The 17,685-nt window shown below is 39.8% G+C and overlaps 1 protein-coding gene across 2 annotated transcripts in view; it reads right to left on the bottom strand.

Moving 5' to 3' along the window:
* Positions 1–17,685, bottom strand: part of CHCHD3 (coiled-coil-helix-coiled-coil-helix domain containing 3) — a 279,336-nt gene that overhangs the window by 99,822 nt on the left and 161,829 nt on the right. The gene's annotated exons all lie outside the window — the stretch shown is intronic.

The following is a 17,685-nucleotide window of genomic DNA, read 5'->3' on the forward strand; positions in this document are numbered from 1 at the left end:
AGGCTCTTCCAGACACTACTGATCAGAATGTAATCTGGTATAACCCTTTTTTAAATCAATTTGACAAAATCTAATGTTTTTAAAATATACATATTCACTGAGATCTAAACTCTATTTTTAGGATTTAAGTAATTATGACAATATATGAAGATGTTCATGATAGGGTTGTATAGAACTGCAAAAAAGCAAAAAAAAAAAAAAAAACCCCACATTTTAATGGTTAAATAAAAATATCCTCAAAATATACTAAGTAAAAAAAGAAACAGATAATAAACAGAAAGGACAGTATAATCTCTTTTTTGGTAGGGAAGAAAAAAACTAGGATACTCAACAAAATGTCAACAAAACTTATATGGTAGGCTTATGAGTGGTTTCTAGTTATTCTTGCTTTTTTATATTTTCCAAATTAAAAAAAAACATACTTTATAGTCAAAGGACATACGAGAGAATTGTCTGAGGTGAGAGAACTACTCTTCTTGCTTATGGTGGTGGTTACACAATTGCATGCATTCGTCAAAACTCATAGAACTATATATCACAAAGAATGAATTTAACTACATAAATATTAGAAAGTGTACACAAATTAAGTACACTAAAACTTATGAAAATAGCTACATATAAACATATGGATGGATGGATGGGTGCATACACATGTCTTTACTATTATTAATCTGTTTATCACTTGGCTGATTTTATTCTAGATATTTAATCCCAAGAAATATTAAGAAAAGCACATAAGGATTTATACCTAAGAAAATACAGCCAACATTATTTAAAGCAACAAATAATTGGGAACGACAGAAGTTTGTGTAAATAAGATTTGGTCCAACACAAAGATATTGACTATAAAGATTTTGTCCAGCTATAATGACCAAACATGGAGAGCCACTAAAAATTAATGTTTTAGTAGAATAGTTAATTTTCTTTAACTCAAAATTTTATGTGAGGGGGAAAAAAGCAGGTCATAAAATAGCACATATGGGAAATTCCTAATTTTGGTTAAGGAAGGAACAGGGAAAGTTGAGTGCCTTGTTACACAGACTTGGAAAAAACTACCCATCTTAGTATGCTAAGATGTTAACAGTGAATATGATATGCATAGTGGGATATTTTTTCTTATTTGGACTGTTCTATACTTTCCAAAATTTCTGTTATGAACAATTATTACTTCTGTGATCAGAAAAATGCTTCTTAAACATTAATATCACATAAATGTATCCCTGACTAGGATATGGAAAAATATGATAGAGAAGCTCAAAGAGTGAGGTATTAACTAATTATATTAACAACCAAATTGTTTTAACAACTTGAACAATTATTTATAGCATGGAAATTATTTTACCTACAAAATCCTTAATGTACTAGCACTTGATTCTCTCTCCCATTCAATTTTTGACAGTACCCACCATGGTTCTTAAAACACTTGCACTAAATGTTTCTTTTGTTCACATATAGTGCACAGTGAGACTTTTTTAAAAACACACACACAAAAAAGTAATAGCTATTCCATTATGGTTATTCAGAAAACACTAAAGAATTCAATACTATAAATATATTGCTTGAACCTACTGAGGACCACATACACCAACAAATTTAATTTGGAGAAGCAACATAAATAAAGGATGTATAGCAATATCCTCATTCACTTTTCTAAGATGCAATCTTTGAAAAAATTTAAAGCAACATGTGAAACGGTCAGATGTGCACACTAAAAAGGAACTACCTCCAAAGACCCGAAAACACCAAACTATAGTGTAACATCACAAATCTTTCCCTAGACAGCCAACAGAATCAATAGTTTGCGAGCCACTGGGGAGAACAACAAAGCAAGAAGCATGGCTGCAACACCTGAACAGCACATTGCTTTGAAATAGTTAATGTGATGCTGGGAGGGAAAGTCACACAATATGAATCCTGAAACTCAAACAAGCCTAGAATACATTGACTAAGCTAATAGCTGCCAAGTATGGAGAATCACACTCAACTTACAAAAAAAAGCAGTAAACCAAGTGCAAGGAAATAAAACTTCTACATATAACTCTCTAACAGAGAATCGCTGTAAATGAACAAATAAAAAGAGGATTACAACATTATTGCAGAATTATTTCTTAGAAAAAAAGGAATATAAAAAATTTCCCCTCATCTCTTGTTTGCTATTATTCCTCTCACTACAAGAAATGTACACTGGTTAGTTTTCAGATCCTGTTGGATTTGGGACAACATGATCAGAACTTGGGAAAACATGACAGAACTTAAGTGGATCATTATGGAAAACGAGAGCACCCCATATGCAAGAGAAACAAAGAAAATAAGGAAATCAAGGTTCCTTTAAGAAACCCAACACATAAACATTTCAATGTTTTAAACTCGGTGGTAGCTAGTTTCAAAATAAAGTACCCATATATTATCTTCCTTAAGACTTGATTCTTTTCAGAAAGGATTTGAAGGTACTATGACTAAGAATATAATAAGATCAACAGAAGTAAAAACTGGGATTTTGGATACAACATATTGTGGTGGTGGGAACTTTACCTTCCCCCGTACATTCCTAGGTAACTCTTCGTACCGAAAACTTTTGGGCATAGTAGCTCAGCCTTCTTAGGCCTGGTTGCTGCTGAGGACTGAGATGTGGCACAGGGTACGTGGCATTGAGAACCCAGTGACATCACAATCACTTAGCTCAGAGGTTGTACTTCTTCTTTGGACATCAAGGACAAGGCATGTTAAGGAAAGGTTTGGGACTACGGGAAAGCTCGTATATTTTGAATGACAAAGTACTTGGAAACGCTAGTGTTCAATTTTAATTGCTCAAGGGAGAAAACAAAGCAGGTACCTGCTCAATTTGATACTAAGAAGCCAGAGATTACCAGGATTGAGAAAAGGCAACAACTGTAAATCAATGCACCCAGGATATCCCTATAATTCTATTTCCTATCATTCTAAATCTTGTAACAAATCTGAAACACACATATCATGGATGGAGAAAGACTTAGTCTTTCACAATGATATGGATCATCTGTGGCATAGATCAATCTCCATCTATGTAATAACTCACATAGGCAAATAAGAGCAGAAAAAAGAGCTTCATTCCTCATTAAACCTACAAAGAACACAAAATATATAGGAACCTAATAAAATTATATGCTGACATAAAACAAAGAGAGAACTGAAATATCCAACAGGGACGAACCTAAACCTGTAAGGTAATAATACATTTAGAAGCTATGGAACATGATCATTGAGAATATCAATTGGCCGTAACAAAATAATTAAAGTAGCCATGTGTTCAATTAGCTGAATGCTAGACTTCCGTCATAAATGAGAAATTACATAGGGTTCACTGAGCTTTTATCAAGTGGCATTAATAAACAAAGAATTATACAAAGTGCTGTTTTCCGAACCACATTAGAAGATGACCTTCAAAAAGGGTAACTCATCTGGGTTAACTTGAATGATGCCCAACCTATTATCAACTTTAGCACTTTTCAATGACTACTTACAGGCACGAGCTATGACCAAACCCCAGCTTGAAATGTTAAACTACACTTATGTCCGCTAACATAAATTGAATACGGACCAGGACTTCCAACAGACTCCTTAATCCTAAATCTGGAACTCATATCCAGGCCCCTGGTCTACATCTCAGCTTTTTCATGCTAAGGACATACTGGAAACAGCCTAATGAATAAGTCCTCTTCCACTTTTGGGCATATCTGCTTATTTTCTTCAAAATGCCAGCAAAGTGGCTTTTGAAATTAAAAAGTAAAGCCAACAATGAGTGAAGAGAGGACGTTATTAGGTACATAAATTTAGAATAGAAAACAACCTAGTGTTGCTTTGCTTTAAATTCTTCCAGTTCTCTCCTAGTAGTTGTGCAGAACATGGTAGTTAACAAAAGAAGCAAAATTAAGTGCTAGATGAAGTCAGAAACAATTTTACAAGCTTTCTTCTACAGCTTTAAAGAGGAAAAATAATTTTTTACTTATACACTTACTTCTCCATGTTTCTAGCTTCAGAACTTACTACCACTATGACACAGTAAGTTAGTCCACCTGGTGGGGAGTCAGGAAATCCATATACCCATTCCAACTCTGTTAAATCACGATGGCCACCTCAGGCCTCATCCATGTTCTAAAATCCTTCTCTAATATTACTTCCTTCATGTAGCTTTTCCCAAGTCATACCCACCTCCCCACCCCCTGCTGCCTCTGCTACTTTTGCACCTAATAAAACTTTCAGCAGGTCTCTTACGGCACCTGTTTGCCTTTTTTTTTTTTTTTAAGATTTTACTTTTAAGTAATCTCTACACCCAATGTGGGGCTTGAACTCACAACCCCGAGATTAAGAGTCACATGTTCCACTGACTGAACTAGCCAGCTGCCCCTTATAGCTCCTGTTTTTGAGTTTGTCTTGTATCATGTATGTTTACTTAGCCACTGTCCCTCTCTCAACTGTAAACCCTCCTCCCTGTCGAGGAAGAGATTTACTCCTCTCTGGATCTCTGGCTCAACTTAGGTCTGGAGCTTCCACAAAGAAAACACTCAGGACATGGTAGCTCAAATGGAAAAAAAGTACACTGAGGTGAAGAGACTGGAGGAAGTAAGAAGACACAACTTCTGGGGAGCAATTCTGTCACAGCATCTGTGATTTACTTCAAGATGCGCAGTATGACATCATGTGTCTATGCTCCTTAGGTTAAGCTCTGAACCAAGTGCTGCCAGTATGCTACTCAAGAATACACAACGCAGGAGCAGTCAGCAAGTATTCTTACTGGAAGTGCGAAATCGGAAGCTGAAAAAGTACAGGTGGGTACTACAAGGGCTTCACTCATGCATGCCTTGATCAGTAATGATGGTTTGCTAATTGGCACAATGACTGGTGCAAATGAGATTTTATTAGTGAAAATGGTTCATTAACTAGCATGATGTCAGATATAAGTTCTTTTTAGTTAGTAAAATGAACGCTCAAAAAGATACAAGGGTTAGCTAATGGAAGGACCCTCCTACATCTGCGGTGTGACCAGTTATCAGACAGTGAGAGCTTATGAGAACAAAGCACACAGCTCTAACTTTAAGGATGGTGGCCTTAGGCTTAATCGCTTAACAGTCTTGTATCCAGGCACCAGTTGAAGACAGAGATTCTCACCTTTGGCATTGCTGACATTTTGGGCCAGATCCTTCTTTGTAGTGGAGAGCTGCCCTATGCATCACAGAATGTGTTTAGTAGCATACGTGGCCTCTATGGTGCCAACAGTACCACTCCAACTCTGAGCTGGGACAACCGAACATGTTTGCAGACATTGCCAAAACTGCCCCAGTTGAGAACCACTGGTTTAAGAGGATTGTTGGCTGCCTAAAGTCACCCAACCATAAGCAGCCTAGTCTGCCCCAGGTAACCCTTGTCCTGAAAATAAAACAACTTAAAAGAATAGACAACTGGGACCACTGAGTTTTACTGAATGGCTTGTATCAATTATTGCTAATACATTTTTCTTCAATAAACACCTGTTTGTATTATAAAACTGAGGTGGAGACTTGCTCCCATTATAACATGGCAGGGTTGCACCACAAAGGTATAATGTATAAAAGCAACAAGAATGGCTCACATGCATGTAATGAATAATATCTCAGTGAGAAAGGAAACTGGGAATGTAATTTTTTATTTGTGAATTCTTTATTTCTGAAGTATGCAATTTATAAAATAAGTATGTAAGTTCTGTCTTTTCTATAGCTCCGTATATAAACAGAACCAATGCCCATATAACCTAAAATTTTTGAATCCATGCAACTGATGTTCAGTTCGGGCAGAATGGATATCCAGTTGACATGAACTGGTACTAGTTGTTTAACATGTGTTCCGCTTGGGCAATGACAACACTATACCTGATGCTAAATATTTTATAGATCATTCCTGAGAATAGGTGTATAATGATTCCATTATAATTTACAACTTTCAATGTTACAAAGCAACATGACAGTTCAACATGAAAAGTACTGAAATATACCACCTGGTCAGTTCAGTTCTGTATATTCCATGCTGGTCCCAAACACCCATTTGAAAAAAGAACATTCATCATGATACCCAGCTCGTAAGAAACACTAACTAAATGCTCAATCAAAAGTAAATGAACTGTTAGGATTTCAGAATTCTTAAATAAGCAGCTTTATCTTTTCTAATGACACTAACTTTAGCTACCCCATGTTTACGAAAGACACAAGTGAATGCAATCATGCATCAAGTCTAAAAGACCACCTGAATCAAATTTGGCAACGGAATAGAAAACGATGTTCCAGAAGACCAAGTTCTATGAATAAATAAGAACCTCATGTCACAGAATCATTAGTAAGCGTAGAAACTTTAAGGATAAGAATGATCATCAAAAGAGGAAAAGGCAGTTTTTGAAAGGGACCATATTCAAGAAAACTACTGGGCTCAGAGCAGGAAGGGGCTTTTATTATCAAATCCAGCTGAAGAATAGATGGGCATTATAAACCACTGAGTGTTACCATCGCATATAAGAGCAGCATGGTCTTAACTCCAGACCACATCTGACGGGGTCCAGAGTAGAAAGGAGCAAAGTGCAGTTCCACTACAATGTCTCGATCTCCTTATTCCACATTGTGGGGAACAGTACTTCCATTTCCAGGCACTTATGTATAATCCTGTTTTACCACAGAGATTAAAAACTCTCAGAAGCACTCTAGCACAGAGATGCTGCGTGAGCCACACTATTTGTGCCAAGATACTTGGTGGCCCTGATCTGACACCTAAGTTGGACAACAACGTGGAAGCAATTACCGCCCAACTTCTGACTTCCTTTTCTTTGTATTAACTTGTGTTTGTTCAATTTACATTGAGATTCAATGCGTATATTACTGGGACCCATTGGCCGCAGTCAACCTCTCCTCTTATAACCTTATTCCTTGTTGACGGAGGGAATTCCCAAGGTCTGGGAGCAAGTTGGCTCTGGGACCCTTGCTCTTGACAGCAGACATCACTCACTGACTGGATTTCTTTTCATTTTGGCTCGACGTGAAGAGAAGACAATGTAAAAGTGACTAGTCAACGATTTGTAGTTATTTTCAACCCTACCCAACATAAAGAGATTTTTAAAATTTGCTGTGAGGCTAATGCAGAATATTCTAAACATGTCTTCAAAACCACCGATATGCCATGTCAGCTCAGGCCCACTGGGATGCAGACGCGGAGGCAGATCAGAAGTAGGAGGGATGTAGTGGGGGGGAAGGATAAAGGAGAGAGGGAGCAGGAGTGGCAGAGGTGGCAGAGCGAGCCTCTGACTATGCTGTAGGTCTGATACCTGTGGTGCGAGGTGAGGTTGGAAGGAGACAACCGCGTAGCTCTGAGAAAAGCTCCGAAAAGGCCAGGACAAAGAGGAGCCCCAGGCTGAAGACTGACCATTAGAGGAATCCTGTGTCAGGCAAGATGGCGCAGCTCCAGAGCCTCTGCCGTGTACTATCAGCCAGGCAGGGGCATGGCCCGGGGACAAACGCCTGCGGTGGGTTCCAGACTTGCAGCAGCTTGAGGCTTACGGCCAAGTGCACCCTTGGCAACACATTCTCTCCAAGAGTGAGAGCCGAAAGGCACACCCCCATGGCTGCCACATAACCTGATTTGCAAATGACAAAGACCAACTCTGAGCAGATCTTAAACTTCAGCTTCCAGTTCGAAATAAACCAGCCACCACGAGTGAGTTCATATCTGTTTGTACGTATCAGTTCCTTAGGAACTGCCCCAGTTATGCAGGCCAGGCTGCATATTTCCAATCGGACCTAAGAAATACAACTTGATCCAGAAGTCCTGCACAGCAAGAAAAGCAACAAAACAGTCATCAGACAATTAAAGTTTCAATTCCAGTTTGGCTGCTAACTCATGATCCTGGTAACCTCTTGGGGCCTGTTTCCTTTCCTTTAAATTAAGGGGACGGTCTAAATAATACCTAAGATCCCTCTAACATTCACGTTTTATGCATTACATCTACCACAACAATTCTGCTGTTATTCAATTTGAATCTACTCTCCAGCTAGGCCAGAGGAAACTCACTGAATGCGTATGTGTTGCTGCCCAATTGTTAGGATGCTACAAGTACACATTAAACAACATTTGGAGTGTGTGTGTGACACCTGGTTGCCAGGGGCAGACGCTGCACGGCAGCCGTGACGCTCCCTCTCTGCCTGACGTGGCACTGGTGGTGGGTGTCCAGTTACTGGAGAAGTGATGTGGCCTTTCCCGGCTCTCAGGCTCTCAGCAATAGTCACAGGCCTGCTTCTTGAACCTAATGCTACCTGTCAGATTCAAACAGGTAAGACTGACTATAAAATGGGCCGCTTTCTAAAACAAATTCAGCTCACTGCTGCTAACCAAATCGCACTGGCTCTCATTTTCTACCAAAAAAAAAAAATGACTAAGTGCAGAAAATAACTGGGCATCCTTCTCTCATTTATAATGCTTTAAACAGGACGGCACGGTGGAATTACGTCACAGGCACATTTAATTTATGCAAATACAAAACTAGTCCCTGAAGGAGGGGACAGAGGAATTTTTTTTTTTTAACGTGTATTTATTTTTGAGACAGAGAGAGACAGAGCATGAACGGGGGAGGGTCAGAGAGAGAGGGAGACACAGAATCTGAAATAGGCTCCAGGCTCAGAGCCATCAGCACAGAGCCTGACGTGGGGCTTGAACTCACAAACCGCGAGGCCATGACCTGAGCCGAAGTCAGATGCTTAACCGACTGAGCCACCCAGGCGCCCCTGGACAGAGGAATTTTAAGTAACGCACAGGATTCTACTACCCCATCGGGAAGCCTGGGACAGACAGCCTGCTGCACTCTTGGCCTCCCTCGTTTCCTGCCCAATGAATGGAATTCTAGTGCTTCAAGATAATAGAGTTTCCATTCACAAATCCTTAAATAAAAGCCAACATTTTATCTAGTGCTCAACTAAAGAAACATAGTGACTCAATAACAGAAGAAAAATAGCATGGCTGGGCTCTTAAGAATAAATCTGAACAAAAGAAATCTTTGCCTCATACACGGGTTTTGTTTCTGGGCTTGAGGTTTCTTTGTTTTTGTTTTTAGTCTTACTGAGATGTAATTGACATATAAAATTCTCATGCTGATTTTAAAACTAAACCCTTAAGATGTGACTCCACTGTATTCCCAGAAAAACTGGAATTGGGAAAGTATTACAAGGATAAAAATTATTTTTAAAACTTTCCTCAGCAATGGCCACTGGTAATGAAACTATGAAGGGGTACCTGGCCCTCTGTACAAGGCCTCCAGCTTACCTGACCAAGGAAAAGCGGTTAAGATATGAGACCATGGGAACAACAAATGATAAACTCAAGCTTCAACAAAGCAAAAATGGAAAGAAGTCTTAGGGAGGAGGAATGGAAAGAAGAGAATGCACCCAAACCATAAATCACCCAAACAGAAAGCAAGAGAGCAGACCAGATAGAATGTAAATAAGCCACTTCTATTCCTGGATCAAGCTGGTTGAAGAAGGATGAGAAGGCAGCCATTATCTGCCCATGGTAGAACCACACTGAATCACACCTCTCTCATTCTCTGAGCTCGGCTAGCTTAGATTTAGCATTGTTCTCATCCCTGTTTACACACTGGTGTGGAAACCCCATAATGATACAGAGATTCTCAAATTCCAGAATCCTTTGGTACACTGAGGGGAGGGAGGGGTGCTTTTCATCCAAGGTTTGCTGAATAAGGAACTCAGGAATGGACGTAACCAAAATGTCCACTGACAATTCTTAACATCCTTTATCACTTTTTAAGACCTAAAACTACACAATCATGTTAGAAAGCCTCACTCCACAGCAATGTGAAGTAAAGAGTACAGTTTTATACCCCCCCTTTTTTTAATAGTTAAGGAAACGGTTCCAGACAAGAGACTTGCCTGAAATCTACAGCTGGAAGAACTGTCTCGTGAAAACAGAATTTCTAACTCTCCCTACTACTACAGCTCACCAGGCAGACACTTCTATAGGTTTGGATCCAAGAATGAAAAGCAACTTTTTGACTTTGACTTGGTTTTGCCTGCTGGGAAGTCAGAATATTATTAACTATTTGACATGATATCCTGCCTGCCTTATAGTTATGGCCATCTTATTATATGTTATCTTTCTGGCTTAAAAATCATCCTCCTGTGAGTATGATTTTCATTCATCCATCATTTGATCAGATGCCAGAAAGCCCCTAGCAACTGTTCTGACTGAGGAGCTAAGTGATAAGATCCCAGCCCCAAAGAAAGTGACCCCCACCCTCAAGCCTCTTAAACCAAGTACAAGTACAATGCAAGTAAAAAGATGATCTTAATGACATAGCATGAGTGACACGTGATGCCATATTTATCAGCTATCAAAAACACTCAGACAAAAAGAGAAAGGATCATATACATTTGAAGCAGGAATGTGCCTTAGAAACCAAGGTCTTCAGATGTTAAAGAACTAATTCTGGGACAGCTCTACTCACATAAGATCATAAAGCTAGTTAGTCATGAGTTAAAAACAGAATACAGGTTATCTTGACTCACATTTAGAGTTGACATACTAAACAATATCTCAAAAAAACCTGCCTTTGAATAAGAAAAAAGAACCCAAAAATAAAAATTCTTGCTATATCAAACATAACATCACTGCTTCCCCCCTCCACCGCCCACCAGGCACATACACAATAAAAAAGCATGCATTTGCATGGGTGATCATCTACAGAGCTGCTAAGGGGTGTTCACAATCTGGGATGAGCACTGAAGAAGTGGACAAAGATACTACAGACCACAAATCAAAAGAGGTGCATGAAGACATATTCACTGAAAGTAACAGGTATATATGTTAAGCATAAATACCAACATGTGTAAGTCATTCAGTACAGCAAAAGAAATTTATTGCTGAAAGCTCTGGCTTGATTCTTTAAAATTTTAACAATATTAGCCAGCTCTTCTATTTTAAAATGCTGGATGTTTTGTGATCCTTGCCATGTCACCTAGCACAGAATATTCCAGACTCCAGGAAAGAATTAGTGCTTTTTCCTAACTGAACTAAAAAGGCAGCCTGTTTGCTCTGAAAAATGGCTACCACCTGCTATTAATCTGAGCCCGAAAACAAGCAGTGTAATGACATTAGCAAGTTAACACTCCCTCCCCTACTTTCCTCAAAGAAGAGCAAAAGTGACATTTCATAATCTCGAAAATTTTGCAAAAAGTTCTGAGATAGGATTTGTATTTTACTAATAATAAACTGCAAATGATATATGAGATTATTAAAACCAGATATTGTGTCCCTGTGGTGTGACAAGCCTGGTTTAAGCGCTGAAGGAATTCCCTCCCAAGTCCCCCTCTTTTTCCTTTATTCTTTTTGTCTGGTGTCAGATGAATACAAGCAGTAATGATGACATGATCAAGGAAGAGTTGACAACTGGCGGAATATTTGTAAAAAAGACTGCTTAACTGATCTTTGCAACAAGCTGTATTTTGTCCTACTCGTGCTTTCTGGCTCCTGAGGCAGCCTGCGTCCTCAAGAGCTGAAATGTAACATAAAGCAGTTACTTGACGTATTCTCCAAATGATTTCTGGAACACTTGGGAGAAATTTTCCAATTTGGCTGGTAGAAAAAATGGGCCACCAACTTACTCAGTTCTAAGTAAGCATACAACCATGATCTAAGCAGAATACACAATACACGACAGCCCATAAATGACTCTGGGGCCACTGTGAACATGTCTGTTCCTAAACCAGACCCTACACACCTGCAAACATGTTAAGTTAAATGCTAAAATAATTTGCCCCTCTGGACAACAAAATCAACCTAACATATGTATTCATTTATTCAACAAGCACTCAGTGAAACCTATTTTATGAAGATCCTCCAACACTATTTTATAAAACCTATTTTATGAAGAAACCTATTTTATGAAGATCCTATTTTATAAAGATGGTAGAACACAATAGCCAAATACATCTCAGTGACCATAAACCACAACCCTGAACTTGCGATTTGCACAGAGCTATAAAACCAGCAACAATCCATTCTTGTCTACTAACTGTGTTCTTCAAGAATTCACAAACTGGCGTGAAGAGCAGTGCATGGGTTGTGTAAACAACCAACCATAATAAAAGATAATATATGATAAGGACAGTGAATGGTGCACAAAAAATAAAGGATTCGATCAGCTGCACCAGAACTTGAAAGCTCCATGAGTAGGATTTAGATGGGCAGAGGCAGAGTCAAAGGCCACTGCAAGAGAGGGGACAGTAATCAAAGGTACACAGGAGAGAAGACAAGAGGCCTCGGCGCATACAGCAGTTAAGAGGGCATTTACAGTAGGAGGGTCAGAAAGTAAGTGGGAACTAGTCTGCAGGAAGACATAACTGTCTGGCTAAGAGGTCCGGACTTCATCCTGCAGGCCATGGGGGGCCTCTAAAGGTTTTGGAGTGGGATGAAAACGGTATTTTAGGAAGATTAATCTTGGTGCATAGGATGGATTAGAAAGAGGGGAGAATGCCAGTGGGGAAACCATTAAGGGGGCTGTTGAAAGGATCCAGGTGTGAGATAATAGCGGCCTACATGTGCTGAATGGCATTTATGTTTCCACCAGCACTTTCTAAATACCATCTGAAGTAAATATATAAATCCCAGTGAGAGGACAGGGGACTGCAAAACTGAAAGAACAAACCATTCTCCAAAACGCAGGGGAGACGTGCGAGCGTGAACACAGTGCGTCCCGTCAGCCACGCCACAGAGGATCTCCAGACAGAAATAACCATTGAAACCATGTGATTTGGAGATAGGCCATGGATACATTTGATGTCAAGCACACCATTCTAAAATAAAATTAACTAGCAAGGAAAATATAATTAATGAAAGAGGACGAAAATTGGGACAGGTTACCATGAGATCTCAGGCATTGTTTTCTTTAACCACCAGTGGCAGTCGAAGGTTAAAAATCTGGGAAAATACAACAGACAGCATTCTCCAGATCCAGCTCCACACAAGTACCAATGTCCTTCCATCAAGATGTTCAAATTCACTACAGTCTAACACTAAATTTCAAGTCCTTTATCCTGAACAAAAGACTACTGTATAAAATCCATTACCTTAGAAAAATCATGATGGCTCTAAATAAAGTTTTTAATACCCTAATTTTAATATTTGCTCAGATATTTCACCGAGATGTTGTTTTGTATGCCACTTTAAAAATGTTAGTCAAGGAAACCTGTATTCCATGATTAATTTGTGATTTAACTAGCTTTCTGATCTTAAAACCATTTTTTAATGGTTTCTAAGGTACGGTCAAAGAGTTTTAAACTCTAGACCCTCCTCCAATGAATTACAATAGATGGCTAAGATGCCCCAAGAAGTAGGTCAGAAGTGAAAGCCCTTGTCCTGCTTGCTGGGTCCAGAACAGGCTGGATCCCTTAGGCATCCGTGGACACTTCAACAAAACAGAAAACGAACCAAAAGAATTAACCACTCTTAATAACAAAGATTAATAAAAACTAATAGTTGTACAGCACTTAGGAGTTTATAAAGTTCTTTCATATTTATTACATCATTTAATTCTCAAAACAATACTAGGACTAAATTAAATTCTCTACACAACGCCTAGAGAACAGCATAGCACAAAAGTAGTAAAATAAACCCTGAGAAAATGATCACCCCAATTTTATACCAGAACACACCAAGGTCACAGAAGTGAAAAGAAATGGTCAAGTTACAAAGCCAATAAATGGTCAAGATGTGTACAGTACCTTTCTCACCTTCTGCCCAAAGCCATGCCCAGGCTCCACTAACCATTCCCTGGTACGAACTCCCATGGCACTTGCAGCCTGCAGCACCCAATGCATTCAGCAAAAGTTATGAGAAAACTTCTGTGTATGAGGCATCGTACAGAGTATTGTTGCTTAAGGGTGTATTAGTCAGATTTCTCCAGAGACACAGAACCAATAGGATATGTGGAGAGATATATAAGAGGACATTCATTATAGGAATTGGCTTGCACAGTTATGGAAGCTGAGAAGTCCTACAAACTGCTGTCTGCAAACTGGAGAACCAGAACGCTGGTTGGTTAATTCAGCCCGGATCTGAAGGCCTAAGAATCAGAGGAGCTGAGGCCACTGGTTTGACTCCTGGAGTCCAAGGTCCAAGAACCAGGAGCTTCAGTGTTCAAGGGCAAGAGAAACGGACTTCATCCCAGATGAAGAGACAGAATTCACCCTTCCTTTGCCTTTTTGTTCCATTCAGGACCCCAACAGAATGGATGACGCCTACCCACATCGGTGAGGGCAGATCTCTTTACTCAGTGTACTGAATCAGATATGTTCATCTCTTTCAGAAATACCCTCACAGACACACTTAGAAATGATGTGTTACCAGTTAGTTATCTGGGTATCCTTTGGACCAGACAAGCGGACACATAAAGTTAACCAACAGAGGCTGCAACAAGAATGAGAAACTAATCAGGTATGGGTTTTCCTCTGAAAAACTCTCCATGCTTTAATAAAATCGCCAAAAGACAGAGAGACAGAGAGAGGAAGGAAGGAAGGAAGGAAGGAAGGAAGGAAGGAAGGAAGGAAGGAAGGAAGGAAGGAAGGAAGAGGGAAAGGGAGGGAGGGAGGATACAAGCATACAAATAACTATAAAAACAAAAGTAAAATTTGTAGACTGTGAACTCCTCTGGAGCAGGGTGGATGTCTTTTGATCACTGCATGAACAGAGCCTAGCAGGTACCTAAGAGAAGCACCATGTAGTTTGGAGGATGAATGACAAGATTTCCTCATACGCTTACCTATACTGCTCAGGTTCCAGACGGCCACAGAGTGGTTTAACTAAATGCACACTCTTTGTTCCTCAACTTTCTTATTGACTATTGGCATTTCAAAGAGTATATTTTTGAAAGAGGAAGATGAGTAAGAAAAAGTGTATTTCTGAAATGCCCCTTTGTAGATCTCTCACAAAATTTGATACTGTGCATTTTTATATGTGTCATTTCCTCCATCTCTCTTCTTCCAAGAGATAGGCCTACGCAGTCAGCTTATGATTTCCATTTCCCTTGATCCAATCTGACCCCCTCTACTTTATCACATGGAACATAGCAGTGCATTCTGATCGGTAAAGAGCTGGCAATTACATGCTTCCAAGACACCCATCCAGGATGGCAGACAGAAGCAAGTATGTCAACACCTCTTTCTCCCACGCCCATGGCAGACATCACTCGGCCACCGCTGCCCTTTACTCACAGAGTCTAAAGGGGGCCGCAGAACTTCCTCAACTCAGTGCTCTAGGCAGGAAGTCCCAATCAACTGGAGCTGGCTGACAGTTTGCCAGAGCACTTTCCTGGCTGTCAGGCATGCTTTGGGTCAAAGAAAAAGCGGAGAAAAATGTACAGAATACTAAGAGGAGTAACGGAGAATAATTAGGGTGCGGGAGGTGCAATCATAGATTAGGCCCCAAAAGAAGCACAGACCGTGTTGAACCATAAAAAGAGTTAAAGGGCACGAAGACAGTGGACAGAAAAGCTGGAGGAGATGGGAGTTGCACAAATACACAACAGTGATCCAGTGGCCCCAGGAGCATGCCCAGTCCCTAAATGCACACATCTAAGTAGAAACCGGTAGAAAGCAAGCAGGCCACACTCTGGGAATCAGGGACTGATGGGGACAATATGGGAAGAGGTTCCAGCCAGGAAGTGACCAAAAGATGACTTACCACTCCTACCCAAACAAAACTAGGGCCACCAGTTTTGTTTCACAGAGCATCACCAGGGTGACATCACCTTCGGGCAGAGAGCAGCCAGAGCCTATTTTCAGCTCACGTGGGTAGAAAGGACGGGCTGTTTATATAGCGCCCTATTGTGCCCAGCAACCACCAGAATGCAAATGAGTCATGGCAGACACTGACAAGAGACCCATAAAAGGGCCCAGAGAACCCAAAGGTGTGGACAGCTCAAATTATTTTCATTTTCCTTCTTCCCATAGAAATCCTGTGAGAAACCAAAAGTTTGTTGCAGAGGTGCACAGAAAGTGATATGGGAAAATAAAACTCGTGTGCACTACAAAACTTATCTTGGCTCAGCCTACTTGCTCCTTGCCTTGCTCTCCTGACTCCTGATTTAGTGCCTCTGAACTGACCTCACAGGACTGACGTTTGGTTTTCCGTACCCTTCTTTTATAAACTTTTCTAAACCACTTCCCAAGCGGGTTACATGTTTAAAACCATAAACTATGCAGGAGAACACTTTTGGCATGAGTGAGTTTTTACTTACAAATCCAATCTGACAAAAGAATTCAATATATACGCAATATGAGTAAACTAATAATTGAACATTAATGTGTCCTCCCATGTCCTTTTTATTCCCTCTTTTTCCCTCAGTTAGTGCTAATATTTTCTTTGGTAATAGAATAAAAGTCAATTACATCAGCCAAACTAGGAACCTGTCATACCCATAACTCTTCTTCACTTTCTCCATGCAACTATCACAATATCCTATCAATTAGTAGTTCATGTACCACTCTTAGGACTTTTATGATATGAATTTAACCACCATTAAGACCTACTGCTATTGGCTCGATATTTTTCTTTAAAGTAACTCACTTTTAAAAGCCGAATAATTATAAAACTTTATATAACTACCATAATTAGAAAACCAGATTCAACTGTCACAAATAGAAGATAATAGAGAAAAATACAATGAAAACAATTTCTGGTTAGAAATTATTGCCCAACCCAAGATTCTGAGCTTGCCCTCTGACATGCCCCATTCTCTTTATTAAAAAGGTAGATTAACCATGCTAGCGTTTAAAGACAAAGTATCACCAACGATGTTGGCAGTAAATTGCAGGAGTTAATGATATGTAATCCACAGCCAGAACTCCTGGGTTGGAATTTTAATTCCTCCACCTACTAGCTATGTGATATTAGGCAAGTTATTTTAACCCCTCCGTGCATTGGTTTCCTCATCTTTAAAATGGGACTATTAACAGTACCTCCCTCATGAGGTAGTTACGAGGTTAAACGGATTAGCATTTGCAAAACACTAAATCTTCACTACATGTTTGTTAAACAGAATATAACCACCACAATGACAAAATTAGGTTCTGCTGAAGAGCACACAGGCACAGCAACTACTCACAAGTTACAACAAATAACACTATCACGATGAACATTCAAGAATATGAATAAATCAAGACACTAGGTATGTCAAGGACACATGCCAAGAGAGACCAAAGAGAATGTAGAGATTTCAAATGAAGTGAAGGAAATGAGCCCTGCATTTCCTCTGTTTGAAGTAGACCAGAGAGTTGGCTTCTCCCCAAGTTCAACAACCTCAGGTAACTGTAGTAGGCACGTCCATGATGACAAAACCCTGCTTCAAGGATCTAGAAATCTAAAGAGGGACAGTTGATTTTTAAAAAATCACAACGTAATACGATGAGAAAGGTGGTGGCATGGAAATAGAGAAGGGGGAAATTATGCCAATGGAGTCAGAAAAGGCTTTACCAAGGAAGTCAATATTGAGATGGGACCTAGAGACTGAGTAGCTATTCATCCACCAGACAAGAGAAAGGGTACTCCAGGTTCAGAATGTATGACGCCTAAAGGTGGGAAAGCAGGCTGCATTCAAGGACTGGCAACACATGCGAGAACGTGAACAACTTC

This window comes from Panthera pardus, unplaced genomic scaffold (assembly GCF_024362965.1).
Source record: "Panthera pardus isolate Hobbes unplaced genomic scaffold, ASM2436296v1 HiC_scaffold_8, whole genome shotgun sequence".
NCBI classification, from domain to species: domain Eukaryota; kingdom Metazoa; phylum Chordata; class Mammalia; order Carnivora; family Felidae; genus Panthera; species Panthera pardus.